A 17,503-nucleotide genomic window follows, 5' to 3' on the forward strand; every position below is an offset into this window, starting at 1 on the left:
ATCAGGCTGCAGAAAGGAGGACCTATGCTGGAGGACAGCAGCTATCTGCAGCTGAGGCAGACCCACAAGAAGCAGATAGCTGGAGTTGTCTATTGAAGGTGCTGCCCTAGCTAAAGAGCTGATTCCTTATTTTATTTATTTATATATTTTTAGAAATGGGTTTTCACTATGTGGCCCATGTTGATCTCAAACTCCTGATCTCAAGCAATCTTCCCATCTCAGCCTCCTGAGTAGCTGGGATTATAGGTACGAGCTGCCATGCCTGGCTCAGCATGTTCTTTATTGAGAGCAAGTGAAAGCAGAGTATCTATTTGTGTCTATAATATGTATGCATGTATGCATGTGCATGCATATATGTAGAGCCAAACAATTCTATGGAGCTAGAGGAAAAAGTGAGGTGATCTTTGTACTGGTGAGTGAAGTGGGCACAAAGAACATCTTTCAGCTGTGCTTGAGCACCCAGACCAACTTGCAACTCTCTCTTAATTTTATTCCATTATTGGTTCTATCAGCAGCTTTAGGAGTTTTATATAAATTACTGTGACTTTTAATTTTATATTAACTGATAAAATATAATCCAATCTCATCGTTTTGCTGCAGGCAATTGATGACACTGAGCAACTAGAACCAGCTTTGTGTTGAGGAATGTAAGTTAAGGATCAATATTGTTGATGCTCTGGCAAGGAAAGCACGTCCTGTTTGCAGGATTAAAGTCACTGTTTCATGAGAGACTTTCTCATTATTTTTCAATTAACATGATTTTTTCAAGATTTTCTTTGAGTTTTATGGAGAGAAGAGTTTGTCTGAAAGTAATTGTTTTATTATTTAGGTTTTGGTTGTTAACTCTTTTATTATTTTCCTTAACTCTCTTATGTTTAGCCCTTGAAGAGATATGTGAAAATTAACTCTTCCTTTAGAAATGATATGGCTTTCATAAACACTCACAAACATGCCAATATTAAATGCATCATGCCTAAAGTTGATGATGCTTAAGTATCTCTAGAAAAAGATACATTCTGGGAACAGTACATTATTGTAATCTCTTGGGGAAAGGTAGCAAAAATCATTTTGCCTCCTAGTTGCTCAGTTAATTTAATAGATTCAGCAACTATCTTTTGTGATATTTTATCAGTATGTCAACTTTTGTGATATTTTATCAGTATGTCAACCATGGTACAATTAAAGGTTAAACTCTCATATTCAGGCTTGGTGAGAGGAGAAATCTCAAGCAATCAGATTTATTTTTAAGGCATAATTAACAGAAATGGAATAACTACTATCTAAAGGAAAAAATTGATAACCAGGAACTGTATTAGGAGCTAAACTTTCATAATCCCATACAATTCCATATACTGACATACATCTCCAGTCTATGTTCAGGTTCTTTACAGTATGCTATGGTAAGGCTCAGCATAAAGTGATCTTAACAGAACTGTAATCTTGTTGTTTTCTCACAAAAACATAGCCAATGATGGCTAATTAGAGGAGGCATATTTCCTGTAGTAGTGGAAATAAAAAAAAACAACACTGCATTTGGATAACAATTCCATAGTCCTCTGGGAAACTAAATTCTACAAGAAACAATAACAAAATATCTTTAAGAAGATCATATAGCAGCTGCTGTGTTGATTTCTTTTCAATTGAAATATTCATAATATGTTATGCAAATGATCCCAAAAAGCTTCCTGGCCAAAATAGAGCTATTAAATCATAATATGCTTCATCTTCAGTTAGATTTACAACAACTACACAAAAGAAGTCTCACATATAAATAAAAGCATTTAATATCTGAGAGTGATCATTAAACTGAAAGCTAGGTAGTGCATGGTAAATGTTTAATGAATACAATTTCTTTAAGACATCCTTCCCTCTTCCTATGTCCTGACAATTTTCTTGCATATATTAGCCTCAATGATTTTTGATAGCTACCTCTCTTAAACCCCATCTCACATCTAATGAATTACCAAGTCATAATAATTTGAATATTAAAATGTATGTCAAATTTTATCCCTGCCTCATTGTTTCAGTTCCTCATTGTTTATTGCATGTCATTTGAGCCTCTGTCACAGCAATAGCATATGAGGTTTCTTAGTCTCCACCTCATCCTCCACGTTATTGTGAGGCAACATGTTCTGAGTTGCAAATTGTTTAATGGCACTTTTATTGCCTCTGTAATTCTATTTCCAGGCTGTCATGGACTGCACTGTGTCCTTACAATATTCATCTATTGAAGTAGTAACCCCAAGAACCTCAGACTGTGACTATATTTGGAGACAGTGTCTTATAGAGATGAAATGAAATCATATGGGTGCACTCTGATCCAACATGACTGGTGTCTGATCATCCGCACACCAAGGAGAGGGGCCTCAGGAGAAACCAATCTAGATGACACCTTGATCCTGGACTTCCAGCCTCCAGAACTGTGAGAAGTTAAATTTCTGTTGTTAAGCCACCCAGTCTGTAGTAACTTTGTTATGACAGCCCTAGCAAATGAATCCACAGCTAAACTCCAAACTCCTGTGCATGACTTACGAGCCTCTTTATGGTCAGGTATCTCAGCCTTGTCACTGCTATGCATCATATTTTTCTTTTTTCCCCCTCTTTTTTCATTTCTGTACTCTCAAAAGGTGAATTATTTTAATGTTTTTCCATTTATACTTGGTATTGCCATTTTTTGAGATATTCATGGGGTGGCAATATTTATTCCTAGGCAAACATGTCTACATCTCCTTGACTCTATTTTATGAACTTATCAGATTTTCACCTGTGTAACCCTTTGTAGAGGTAGTGACTGTGCACTGCTTATTTTTGAGTCCTTATTTTGGCTCCTCATTTTGAGACATGGAATTGCTCTGTAAATATAAGTTAAAAGAAGAGTTAGAGGAAGGTTTTTTCATCATTGATTAATCATCTCTTGCTTCAGGACTACAATGTTGTCCTCAATATTACTTCAGATGTAACTAACTGGAAGGGGTAGAACTAATTCACACTTTAAGCAAATGATGTACGTGAACTTACTATGAAATAGTCATAAAACATAGGACAATAAATATTAAATAAATAAATAAATTTTAAAGGCCGGGCGCGGTGGCTCAAGCCTGTAATCCCAGCACTTTGGGAGGCCGAGACGGGCGGATTACGAGGTCAGGAGATCGAGACCATCCTGGGTAACACGGTGAAACCCCGTCTCTACTACAAATACAAAAAACTAGCCGGGCGAGGTGGCGGGCGCCTGTAGTCCCAGCTACTCTGGAGGCTGAGGCAGGAGAATGGCGTAAACCCGGGAGGCGGAGCTTGCAGTGAGCTGAGAACCGGCCACTGCACTCCAGCCCGGGCGACAGAGCGAGACTCCGTCTCCAAAAAAAAAAAAAAGAAAGAAAAATGTTGGAGTAGGGATTAAGTGTGCAAAGGTGGAAAAATTGTTTTGAAACATTTCCTTAGAAAAATTTTTACATTGTTTTATTTGATAGAACATAAATAAAATTAGTCCTATTTTTTAGACATACATGCAAAGAAAACAACTTAAAGAATAGCATTCTTTAAGTCTACTTGAGTTTATCACTAACGTTTATTCAATTACTTACTTTGAGAACTTGAATGTACCGGCACTGGCCCCAACCTTCCTATTACCACAAAAGCAAATCGATTTATTGTCATTTTCATTTTTCAAATTTTTGCACAGAAATCACTTATTTTCCAAATCATTAAATTCCCTTTGATGGCATTTGTGACATTTTTCCAAGAGAAATGCATGCAATTAAATAAACTTTATTTTAGAAAAGTTTTAGATTGCAAGGAAAGTACTGAGAGGCATTCCCATGGGCCCTACACCCAGTTCTCTCAGTTGTTAATATTTTGCCTTAAAGCCTATACTTTAATTCACATTTTCTTGGTTTTTATCTACTATTCTTGTTATGTTCCAGGATCCCATCCAAAACACCACATTACATTTGTTCACCATGTCTTAGGTTCCTCTTGGCTGTGACAGTTTTTCAGATTTTTCTTGTTTTTTATGACCGTAACAGTACTGAGGAGCATTGGTCCACTGTTTTGAAGAATGTCTCTCCCTTTGGCTTTATGTATTTTTCTTTTCATGTTTAAACGTGGTTTATGGTTTTCTGGATGAAGACCACAAATGTGAAGTGCATTCTCATCACACTTTATCCAGAACACAGGTATCAACAAAACTACTTACTGGTGATGGTGACCTTGATCCCCTGGCGGAGGTAGGGCTTGTCAGGTTTTGTCCATTGTAAAGCTCCTCTTTTTACCCTTCATTTCTATATCTGTGTTTTTTGGAAGAAAGTCACTATAAACAGGGCTCATTTAAGGAGTGAGAAGTCATGCTCCACCTCTGTGAAGGTATGGAATTGCCAATAATTATTTGGAAATATCCTATACAGAAGATACATCTCTTCTCCCCCATTTATTTCTTTATTCGTGTCAGTTATTTATGTCAGTATGAAATCAGAGGAGCTTTTTTCATAATTTGGATTGTATTCCAATAATACGTTGTTTATTTCATTGTTCAAATTATATCAGCTTTGGCCATTGGGCACTCTTCCTGTTGGCTCCTGTGTTCTTTTCCCATATTCCCATTTTTTTTTTTTTTTTTTTTTTGAAACGGAGTCTCACTTTGTCGCCCAGGCTGGAGTGCAGTGGCACAGTCTCAGCTCACTGCAACCACTGCCCTCTGAGTTCAGGTGATTCTCCTGGTTCAGCCCGCCACTACGCCCAGCTAATTTTTTTGTATTTTTAGTAGAGACAGGGTTTCAACATCTTGGCCAGGCTGATCTTGAACTCCTGACCTCGTGATCTACCCACCTCGGCCTCCCAAAGTGCTGAGATTACAGGCGTGAGCCATCTAAACCAGCCTCATTTTTTTTCTTTATTTCTTTTTATTTTTAGCATTGCTTTCCTGGAATTATAAGATGCTCTGGGGTTATCTTGTGTATCTCCTGCTCCCAAATCAGCCATATCTCCAATTAACTCTAGTTGTCTACATATTTTTAATAATTATATTAGAAATGAGGATCTACGCTGTAGATCTGCTTATTTTTACTAGATGCCATTGCTTCTACCCCCCTCAGCAACCAGAGCTGGGAAATTTATGTAGGACAGTAATCTGAGTATATATATATATCAATATCTGAAATTATTTTTCTTTTTCTTTTTTTCTTTTTTCTTTTTTTGGCAACAGTCTCCCTCTTTTGCCAAGGCTGCAGTGCAGTGGTGAGAGCTCAGCTCACTTCAAGCTCCGCCTCCTGGGTTCACGCCATTCTTCCTGCCTCAGCCTCCCAAGTGACTGGGACTACAGGTGCCCACCGCCACGCCTGGCTAATTTTTTTATATTTTTTAGTAGAGACAGTGTTTCACCGTGTTAGCCAGGATGGTCTTTATCTCCTGACTTCGTGATCCACCCACCTCGGCCTCCCAAAATGCTGGGATTGAAGGCGTGAGCTACTGCGCCCTGCCCAATATCTGAAATTATTTCTATATCCAGCCATCATTATCTGTGTTGAGCCAAATGTAAGTTCAGGCTCATGTCTACAACTCTGATTTGGTCTGTATGGGTCATTCCAACCCCACACCCTCTCACCTGGTGCTGATCTGTAACCTCCCCTGCAGCACTGAGGAACCTGTGTCCTGCTATCCATCGTCCACTCATTTGTTCAAGCCCAATGCACATCTACAGTTTCAAAGCTATGAACACTTCCCCATGAGAAGCAACTTTACTAACTAGACTACAGTGCTTATGTTCAGATCCTTTCTTTTTTGCTATTGTAATTTCCAGTCATTCCCAACATTACTTAAATTGCCACCACAATTTTCCCCAACTCTTTCAGTGAGGTTATGCCATACATTTGTAATACAATTAGAATCATTGTCATCATTGCATTCTACCTTAGGATCACATGTACTCCTAGGTGTGTTGTTTTCGATTTCCGTACACGAAAGTTTACTTTTATGCTATAAAGTTCCATGGGTTTCATGAAATTCATATTGTATACTCACCTTACATTGACATGCACAATAGTTTCAAGCCCTAAAAAAATCATCTGTGCTTACATATTTCACCTTATCACTTCCCTAAATTTCTGGCAACCACTGACCTGTTTTCCATCTTTGTAGCTGTGTCCTTTTTAGAACGTCACATGAATAGAAACATGCAGCATGCAGCCTTCTCAGATTGGCTGCTTTCACTTAGCAGTATGCACTTAAGATTTTTTCCAAGTCTCTCTGTGGTTTAATAGCTCCTTTGTTTTTACTGCTGAAGAATATTTCATTACATGGATGTACCACAGACTGTTTATTAGCTCACCTGTTATATAGGGTTCATTTACCTAAGACGATATTGGTTGCTTCCAATTTGAAGTAATTACAAATAAAGTAGTTATATTTTGTGCAGATTTTTGTGTGGATATAAGTTTTCCAATCTATTGGGTAAATACCATTGGTGCCATTATTGAATGATATGATAAGACTAATTTAGCTTCTTAAGAAGCTGGCAAACTGTCTTCCAGGGTGGATACCATTTTGCATTCCCAACAGCAATGAATGAGAGTTCCTGTTTATCCATCTCCTTGTCAGCAATTGGTATTGCTAGTTTTTGGATTCAGTCATTTTGATGAATCTGTATTCGCATCTGAACGTTGTTTTAATTTGCATTTTCCTAGTGAAAAATGACATGGGATATCTTTTAATGTGCTTCTTTGTTGTTTGTATCTTCTTTGGGCATTCATGTCATTTTAGTATTTTTATTAGGATTGTTTTCTTAATTTGTATTAGGATTCTTTTTATATCGTGAATACATGTCTTTGCCAGATATATAACATGCAAATATTTTATCGCAACCATTGACTCATGTTTTCAATCTATTAACAGTGACTTTCTTAGGGTAAAAATTGTAATTTTAATAAAGTTCAACTTTTTTTGTTATTCATGAATTATGTTTTTAGTGTTGTAGCTAAAAACTCATCACCAAATTCAGGATAACCTAGATTTTCTCCTATGTTTTCTTCTGGGTTACATAGTTTTGCATTCTATAATTAAGTATAAAATCCATTTTGAATTAATTTTATATAAAATATAAAGTGTAGGTGAAAGTTCATTTTTATGCATATGAACATCTAATTGTTCAACACCATTTGTTGGAAAAAATATCATTTCTTCAATAATTTGTTTTGTGGATTTTCTTTGTCAAAAATCAGTTGACCATGTGTGTTTAGGTCTATTTCTGAGACTTGATTGTGTTTCATGGATCATTCTATCTGTTCTTTAGCAAATGCACATATTTTATATATGTTTATATGTTTGTTTGTGAGACCAAAAGAGTGATAAAGAAAGGAAAAAGCTTCTCTTTAGTTCAAAACCAGTAAACTGTAGCATCGTGACTATAATTCAATATATGGGGTGTAAGACTAAAGTTTTTCTTCTCACTGAACATTGACATTTGAGATAAATGTAAGTTGTTTCCTAGGGCTGAGCTGGGTATTGAATGAGCCACACTGTGGCTTAAAAGGCAAAACTAGAAAACGGTTGCTTTTGTTTCACATAAATAACATGTTGTACAATGACTGCCTCAAATCTGATCTTTGAAAGTAAAAAAGGTCCCTCAGTACACTTAGGGAAGATTTTGAAAAGAGAACAAAATCTGATAGGAAATGAAGATAGATGTTGTTTAATTAGTAGAATTAACATGAGATTCTCTGTTGGTGCCATAGAGTTTTCAATGAGACAGAGAGTGATATTTAGGTTTATCAGGGATTTCAGAGGGAACTTTACTGTTAGAATCACTTTGAACAGTCTTTGAAGGGTTTGACTGAGGGAGGAATCCTAGCGCTGCAGTGTCTGCTCGGTAGCCAGTGCTCAGGGCTGGCCTTCTGTACTTCGGTCTGAGGATGCTCCCTTAGAGAGATCTGAAGCACCCGATGATGACAGAGGTCTAGGTGAGCAATGCTTCTTCATGGGCAGGGAGTGGCAGACACACTGAGGCTTCTTCAGAGGCAGGTCCGGTCGCCACTGGCTGTAAGTGAGAGTGATCAGGAGTATGCAAGGAGGGCAGTCATCCACAGCAGGTCCCCAAAGTATACCATGTTTCCTTTCGCTAGGAACAAAGTGGAGAGTCAAGGTCTAGAAAAGATAGTCAATGCTGGATAATGGCTGTCAAATATATTTTGAGGATGAGGGTCTTAATACAACCAGCAGGAGAGAAGAAATCTGATGCAGATAAAGCCTGTGCTTTAAAGAACCGTGCTTTATCTCCTGGTATAATTTTATGTATTATCTACTTACGGAGAGAACATTTAGCCTATAATTAGTGACTCTGATACAGGTCTGCTATGGTTTATAATCAATGTCCTGATGCAATTGTTAATGATGCTCTCTTTTACTTTCAAAATATTCTTTTTTTTTTTTTTTTTTTGAGGCAGTCAATGTCTTGCTCCATCACCCAGGCTGCAGTGCAGTGGCACAATCTCGGCTCCTTGCAACCTCTACCTCCTGGGTTCAAGCAATCCTCCCACCTCAGCCTCCCAAGTAGCTGGGATTACAGGTGTGTGACACTCCCCACCCTCAGCTAGTTTTTGTATTTTTTGGTAAAAACAAAATATTCTTATGTGGGTTAAAAATATATCTGGCTGTACCTCCAGCATTTTCACCTGTTTTCAAGATGTCACCCTGCCTTTCTAGATCAGAAATGGATGAAATGAAAAAGAAGAAAAACTACTTTTTGTTTCTGTTTTTCCATTAATTTTCTTGATTCATTTTTATATGCATTCATTTAAAAGTACTCATTCATTATACAAGACACTATTGGATTTATGGCGTGAGGATATAATTGTACACTTAGCATGACACAGTGTTGATCATTGATCTAACAGCATAGCCCACTCATTTAACATCCCTGCTAATGAATGCCAATATAAAGTGCTTTCTTAATGGGGAAGAAATAAGTGTAGACAAAGATTCTGAAGACATGATGCTTCTCTACTACAGAGCGGTATCTGGAATGTTACCGTATACATCCATTACAGTATTTTTAAAAATATTCTCTTAGATGGATTTCCACAAGAAGTTTTAGAGGTTAATTAACCTATATCCACCTTCTATCTAAATAAAATATGTAAATATAAGGATTATTTTTAGATCCGGCAAAATATTGAATAACGTGGGACTGATTGCCTTGGAAAACATCTCAGACACCCTAATGACAAAACCTGGCCTGACAAAGAGCTGGGGAGAGGGCTGTGAAGGTGACTGTGGAGAGCCTACTATTCTGCTTCAGGCTTGGTTGCTCTTGATCCATTCCTACATTTATGGTACGATTCGTTGATTTGGTTTCTCAATGGGGACTCTTAAGGTCATTCAGGACTTACAGGCTGGCCTGGTCTGTCAAGATTATTGAAAGGTTCCAGGACACTACCCTGACCAGAGACATTCAAGATCTGTCAGAAGCCACTTTTTCAGAGCACCCAGGCCAACGGGGCCCCCTCAGAAGCACAAGCACAATTCTTAGTGTAACGGAGGAAGCTCAGCAAATGTTTACAAAGCACATTGAAGGATGAATAAACACGGTAATTTTCCGTTGGGCTTATTTATCAACGGATAACACACATACACACACAAACACACCCACATACACAAATATATATATAATTCTGTAAAACTTTCCCTGTATAGAACCCATTTCCAAATTGTCAGGCATTGAATATTCAGCAGTGACTTTGAAACATCTAAAAAATCATACACTATTTGATGTTTAAAAATTACAATTTGTTTTAGATTTTAAAACCTTAGACACTTGGTATTAATATTCTAAATCAAAGGATTTCAGGCAGCATCCTTCAGCTACAATTTTGGTTTTGATGTTAGACTTGGGATTCATATACAAAATTGTTATGCTGAATAAATAAAATTTTACTTTTAAGATAAATGATGAACAGAGAAATATCTATTTCTGTAATTTAGTCTTTAAACAACAGTTCTCAAAAGTTTATACTCCAGTGGTTTTATAATGTTGCTTTAGCTGATTGAAATGATTCACATTTCCCTGCAGAGCTATTTGGGACATTAAATAGAAATAAGTAAATTGACATCATTTTACAAAAACCTTCACAACTGGAAATATATCAGTACCTGTAAGTACTGCCAAGTAAATAACACCTTTTTGTTTTAACAGAAATCTAAATTGATATACTTATTGTTTAAAAAAATGTATAATGTTTATACTCGTCAGAATAATCTATGCCAAAGTTTATCATCCTTTTTAAAAATTTTAAAGACCTACTTGGCTGTCCTTTTGGTCAATATATTTTCTTTGAGCTACTATCTACTGCTTCAATATTAGAATGTATTACTTTTTATAAATATTGTAGGTAGTCAGGGTACTAGGTAGGATGTTAAGGGATTACTGTGGAAATGCATTGTATGCACCAAACTTATTACAATTTAGTGATTGCTGTATCACAATTTAGGCAGCGTTTTTAGGGGATTCATTGTGAAACCTTGGACATATCAAAGCCTCATTTTGAAAATCATGTTTTATAATGCATGTCAATGTGTTTCTGAAAGTGTAAAACAATAAAGGCAAGTTTTTTAAACGCAAGGGTAATTTTAGAGAGCAGTATCTTATGTAAAACATATGCAAATGCATGCAAGAGTTATTTTAGAGGGTTCTATCTCATGAAAAAAAATCACACAAGCACTCATCGCCCCTAGGAAGTTAACAAAAAAGTCATGCTCGGCTAATATATGGAACTAGAAATGAAACCTCTCTGGGAAATATTCATCTCCTTCTGCTAAGTCTAAATACTATAGATTCCCATAGTCCTGAAATATGTCAATTAAACTTAACTCTCAGTACCACTGGTAGTGTATCAAGTGGGTAAAAACTCGTTGGTAGTATCTATGAAATCTAAATATGTAGGTATTCTATGATCTAATACGTGAATTCCACTTCTACATAAATATTTAAATAAGACTGATGCATATGTTTATCACAAACATGTATGAGAATGTTCATATTGCACTGGTCATAATTACCTGAAACTTTAAAGTATCCGAATGCCCACTAACAGTTAAAGGATGAATAGAGTTGAGGAACATTCACACAATGGGTTCCAGCAAAGAGAAGAATGACCTACAACTATAGTCAGCAAACATGAATAAATTTCAAAACGTAACACTCAACAAAATATGCCATGCACAAACACATTTTTATATGAAATTATATAAAATACAGAAAGAGGCAAAATGAATGTATGCAATTAGAAAGCAGGATGGTGGTTACCCTTAGAGAGTAAGGGGGTGATCAGCAGGCAGCATGAAGCTTCTCAGGTGCTTTTTTTCCTGAATTTGAATCCTGGCTCTACTACTTACTAGCTAGTGACTTGGTGAGCTATGTGAAAACCTCTCCAGCATCAGTTTCCTCCTCTGTAAAATAGGGATAAAATAGCACTGACCCATCAGTTTGTCAGAAAATTGCCTGGCATACAATGAGTTCTAGAAAATAAACAATGACCACTATTAGTTATTTTCTCTAGACAGTTATGTTCTTAAAACCAGGGATGATTATCAAAAAGGACATTAGATTTATCCATCACAGTGTGTATTTTTTGAAAAGATCATGTTCATATATTAAGTATAAATAAAAATTAATTTTGTAATGTGAATATTAAGCAAAAGACAAGCACTGTTCTTTAGTTTATGTGCATTTGAGCCTAAGATTAAGTTTTATTGTATAAATGTAAGTATATTTTTTTTTACTAGTAAGCAACTCAAGCCTAGAAAAAAGTACTAATTCTATTGCTACTCAGTTAGAAAACATATTTGTATATTTAAAAAGCTAAGTCATTTGTACATGGACACCTAGACAGAAAAGCAAACTTAGAATGAGTTTTTTGATAATGAAGGTTATTGTTTTTTCCCTCTATAGATAAAGAGAGAATAGTCAAGCAATGAACAGAGCACAGATGATAACAGAACCCTGACCTCCAGCTTGGCAGCCATCAGCACAGAATGATGAGGAGGTGGTCAAAAATTGCAGGTTTCCCATGTTGTTGTTGTTCCTACTTTCTTTCTTTCTTTTTTTTTTTTTTTTTTGAGACGGAGTCTCGCTCTATCTCCCGGGCTGGAGTGTAGTGGCCGGATCTCAGCTCATTGCAAGCCTCCGCCTCCCGGGTTCACGCCGTTCTCCTGCCTCAGCCTCCAGAGTAGCTGGGGTTTCACCGTGTTAGCCAGGATGGTCTCGATCTCCTGACCTCGGGATCCGCCCGTCTCGGCCTCCTAAAGTGCTGGGATTACAGGCTTGAGCCACCACGCCCGGCCGTTCCTACTTTCAACTTGGAACCAGACAGAGAAAATCAAACATACTCCTCTAACCAGTCACTTAGGATGTCTAGCGTCTAGTTGGAAAAAGAAAATCATGTTTTTACTTAACCTCCTAAGTTCTAAGTAGTTGGAGCAGAGTCCTGCAAGGAAAGACAGATTCACAAGATAAAAAGTTTATTAGCGTTGTCTTAGTCCATTCAGGCTGCTATGATTTATAGAAAATAGAAACTTATTTCTCACCGTTGTGGAGGCCGTAAGTCCAAGATCAGGGCTGAGCAGGTATGTTGTCTGACTAGGATTTCGTCTCTGCTTTGAAGATGGCACTGATACAGCTCTGATGAGCGGATGAGTACCAGGGCTGCTGTCTGACGTGAACTGGATAAAACCACATGGACACACTTGGAATGGTTTTAAGGAGCAGAAAGTTTAATAGGCAAGAAAGAAAAGAGAAAAAATAAGTAAGAACCTCCCCTATACAGAGACAGAGGGATGGAGGCTCCAAAGCCAAGAGAGGACACCCCAGTGCCTCAGAAATCTGACTGTTTATATGAAGAGTGGGGAGGAGGAGGAGGTGTCTAATTTGCATAGGGCTCAGGGGATTGGTTTGGCCAGTCATGTCACTCACATAGCCCTCCCACCCTAGCTTTTAATATGCAAATACAGGGTGCCATGATGTTCTATATAGTGGGGATATATGGGGGCGGCCATGTTGCCAGACACATGTGAGGGCAAGGGCAAGAAGATGGCATGGGAATCACCATGTTTGGGTGAACCCAGTTTATAATGGACGGCATTTGTGTATGAAAGGTAGCCAGCCTGGGTCTAAGAGCCTGGGCTTTCCTGCTAGACAAGAAACGTTTCTGGAGCTGCTTTAAAGGAAGCAAAAACTTCCCAAGGACCCCTTTTACTCTCTATCTGCCTAAAATAATTTCTTAATAACTCCTAAAACAGCACCTTAATAACTTCCTCACATGATGGAAGGGGCAAGGGCTAGAACACATCCTCCAACCTTTTATAAAAGGGTATTAATCTCACTGAAGAGGGCTTCATTTTCATGACTTCATCACCTCCTAGGAGCCTACGTTTTTATACTATTACATTGGCTATTAAATTTGAACATAATAAATACTGAGGGGATACATTCAGACCATAGCACATGAATATTTCATATATCTGGGAGACGTCCCTGGAATGAATAGTTCTCAAAGAGGTAAGCTTTGAATTCCAGCTTATATAGCATCTTTAGTAAAGGACAGAAAATTTTTAGAGAAGTGGCAAGACAAGAGAAAAAGACTTTGAGTCTCTAGGGGTGTTAGACTTGTGCGGAAGAGAAATAACTGGCATATAAAGGCAAGGGGGTAATACTTGTCACTGCAGATTCCTATAGTATCATCTCCAGACTGATGAGGGCCTAAGGTTGTCTTCCCTAGTCAACTTCTGTTCTCTTTGATAGAGAAAGCGCAGAATATCATTTGTCTTTGTAAATCTACGTCCTGCTTTTGGGCAAATAGAGAGAGGGAAAACTTTCCTGCATCTGCGTCTTGATTGCCTTTAGCTCAACAACCTACATAGTTTGGGGTGTATATTCTGGCCTCCCACACTAGTCAGCTGCCTTCATCTTTCGTATGTCAGCAATCACAGCATGCCTGTGGCCTTCCCTTTTGCTCACTAGAAAGCCTTCTTGCCCCACCTGCCTTAAGTGACTTGCAAATGCAAGTGAAAAGGTTTACTCCCTTCTTACAGCAAGTTCTCAGCAAATAGCCTCTTTGTTCTCATTTAATTGATCTTTCTTTCTACAGAATTGACCACTGTTAAAACCAACCTACTTAATATGGAGGTATTTCAATCAGGAAAAAAAAAGAAAAAAAGAAAAGAAAACTGCTACAGAGAATGTTGTTTCTAACTAAAAGTTTATTCAACCTTGGCTATAACCTTTATTTCAATATAGTCTTGGGTATAGCCTTAAATTGACAATAAATCCTAATTGATAAAAATTTCAATTCAATCACTTGTCTCTTTAACAATTTGTAATATTATTTTCATCACATACATAATGTGCCCTGTCAATAGAGTGTATTATTAAATTTTTGGTATATTTTGGAGCATAAAAATTCTTCTGTATGTTGAAAACCACACACATCTGTAACCACAACATTTATTGTCTTTTCTAGATTAACATGATGTAGTTAAGCAGTGGATGTGTATGGGTCTGCAGCAACCTTGGTTCTTGCCTCCTCCAGTGAAAGAATTCGACTGATGAGTATAAGGCAGAAGGAGAGACTGAGGTAAATTTTAGAGCAAGAGTGAAAGTTTATTAAAAAACTTTAGAACAGGAATGAAAGAAAGCAAAGTATACTTGGATGAGGGCTGAGTGGGCGACCTGAGGGATCAAGTGCATGGTTGGACCTGTCACTTAGGGTGTTAGATGTTGGCATGCTTCTGGAGGCTTGTGTCCCTTCTCCCCTGTTCCTTCTCCTGGGGTGGGCTATTCACATGCTCAGTGGCCTGCTAGTTCTTGGGAGGGACTGCATAGGGAGTGTGTAACTGGAGTTACACACCTGCTCACTTGAGGCATTCTTCCCTTACCAGCCAGATGTTCCTAGAAGGTAACATGCCAGTTAAACTCTGCCATTTTGTCTCTCAAAGCGTAGTCCTGAGCCCACTCACCGAACTCCTGAGATCTTATCCGGAAGCTGCTGATCACCTGTTTCAGGTGTTTTCTATCTATTAGGAGACAGATCTTCCCTGGTCTGCCTGCCACCAATTATTTTAGAGGAACAGTGTAACAACTGCCTGACCCTTACCTGATGGTTGCCTGACATTCCTGCTTACGGGGAGTCCTCTCTTGCCCTGCTCAGACTGACTAGCTACCTACTGTAACAATGTTAATATTCCACTGCCTTCACCAATCATACTTTACTATTTCAGGAAGTACTTTACTGGGAAGACAAGCATTGCCAGTAATGTTCCTGCTCATTTTGGGAACCTCTTAAAAAAAACCCATCAAGTGTTCTCTGTGCTGTGTTCACCAATCCTAACCACACCCCTACATTGGCAGACCTTCCTTAAGCCACACTATAAAATCCTAATAAATACCACAAGGTTGACCCTTCCCTCTCTGAAATGCTATTGGAACTTTATGCTCAGAATTGTCTTTCCACAAATTGTTTTGGTGATATTTTGGGGAGTCAGCATTTGAAAACCACAAACCAAGAGACTTTAACTTCTTTTCCTCCTTTTACGTATTTTAGTTTTATATTATAATATTTCTGATAGCCATAACTTCTATATCTTTGATTTTTTAAACCAAAGCTTTTTAAACTTTTCTAAAATTTACAAATGGGAGCCCATTTTTATATGAGACTCTTGGAAAAGAGGGGTAATAACAACCTTCTACATTTGATTATGCATGTTTCTCTTAACAGAATAATCACCCAGTTTCCTTAGTTTAGACATCAGTAGGTTTTCTCAATAACACATTTCTCAAGCTGAAAGTTATTTCCTCCTTTATTTTTCTGTATTTTCTAAGTTAATAACTGATTTGTTACCCACCTACGTGGTAAATTGCTTCTAATGGTCTTATTACTAACTTTCAGGTTCTTCTTGTTTCCCAGTTAACTGGTTTTATAAAGAACATACTGAAATATAATAGGTCTCTGCAAATTTAAGAAGAGCTTATAACATGAGCAGTAGACAGTGTTCGGGACTGGTAGACTTCTTCATCATCTTTATATGGATCCTAGGGATCCTAGAGTAACTTGTTTAATGACAAAGGTAAATACTAGGTAAGATGCAGAAATCAACATTTGTTCTCCAAGCAACTCAAGTGATTCTGATGCAACTGAGAAACATTAATCAATATAATATTTAAACTCCTTTTAACTCTTCACAACATTTGATTATACATGCTTGAAAGTATGTTTAAACAATAAATTATTAATTCAAATTAATGGAAGCTTATCATTAGCTAAAAATTAAAGGTCCATGTAAAATAAATTTTCATTTGAGTTTTAAAGGATTAAATTAAAAGTGAAGAATAAAAAATGAGAGATTAAAATAAAAGAAAGAAAAAATAAGATATTCTGAAGAAAGTAAAATACTTGCAAGCATATACTCTGGCTCCCATGAATATATTTATTGAAATTATTATGTTAGTCACATAATTTTGACTTCTCTTGTTATTATTCTGTCAAGAGAAACAACAGTTTTCTTTGTTTGTTTGTTTTTTGTTTTTTTGTCTTAGCATAGAATTTTTGAGAGAGTTCTAAAGAGTCTTCCCTTTGCTTTGATTGAAGTACAGTCCAGGCATTTTTTTCATGACACCTTTCATTGATTACCTTTGCCACGACTCAACCAGTCATTATCTCATGTTTCTATAATATGTGTTGGTTGCCATCTGTTATTCACAAAACCAGGTCCTGCTTACTCAAATCATCTTGAACACAGCTATCAGTGGAATTTTCTCAAAACAAAACAAAACCAACAAAACTCACTCTTGTTATGTCTAAAAATGTATTATGGCCTCCATTTTGTCCTGATTGTGCCCTTCTTAACTCCAACATCTCCAGGAAGTCACTCTGAGTTGGATTTTAACAGGTAAGGTGTTTATTAAGGAATATCCTTGATATCAGAACGTGGGGAAGGGAAGGAAGGAAGCTGGGCTGGGCAGAGAGAGAATTAGAACTGAAATTCAGGCCCATGGACAAGTCAGACAGCCCCCAAAGTGCTGTAGAGCTAGGTGTGGCCTCCATAGAGTGAGAAGTGTAGGCCTATAGACTCTAGCATTCATCAGTCATGGAATGTAGCTGCTATAGGAAGGCATATGGCTATTATTAGACAAAGCACCTCTCTGCAGCTCAGACAATTTTGAAAGTAGGGCTAATACTGAAGACCCTCTAATGAAAGCACTCCCAGCAGCTCTGGTGAAAAGTTCGTCAGAGGAGATCCCAGAAGCACATCTCCACATCCACCACTGACAGTTCCAAATGTGAAGATTTGTTCTACCTTCAGAAGCAATGAATATGCTTGTTAGTCTTTAACGCTTTCACAGAACCTACAAAAATTGTAGACTCAAATACCTACAGCTGTAATAGTGCAAAGTGGTTTTAAGAAAGGCTTGGCATATGCTAACTCACCTGGAAGCCACTATGCATGCTTTCATTCATATTCAGCC

The sequence above is a fragment of the Colobus angolensis genome, unplaced genomic scaffold, assembly GCF_000951035.1.
Source record: "Colobus angolensis palliatus isolate OR3802 unplaced genomic scaffold, Cang.pa_1.0 Scaffold243, whole genome shotgun sequence".
Classification (NCBI taxonomy): Eukaryota; Metazoa; Chordata; class Mammalia; order Primates; family Cercopithecidae; genus Colobus; species Colobus angolensis.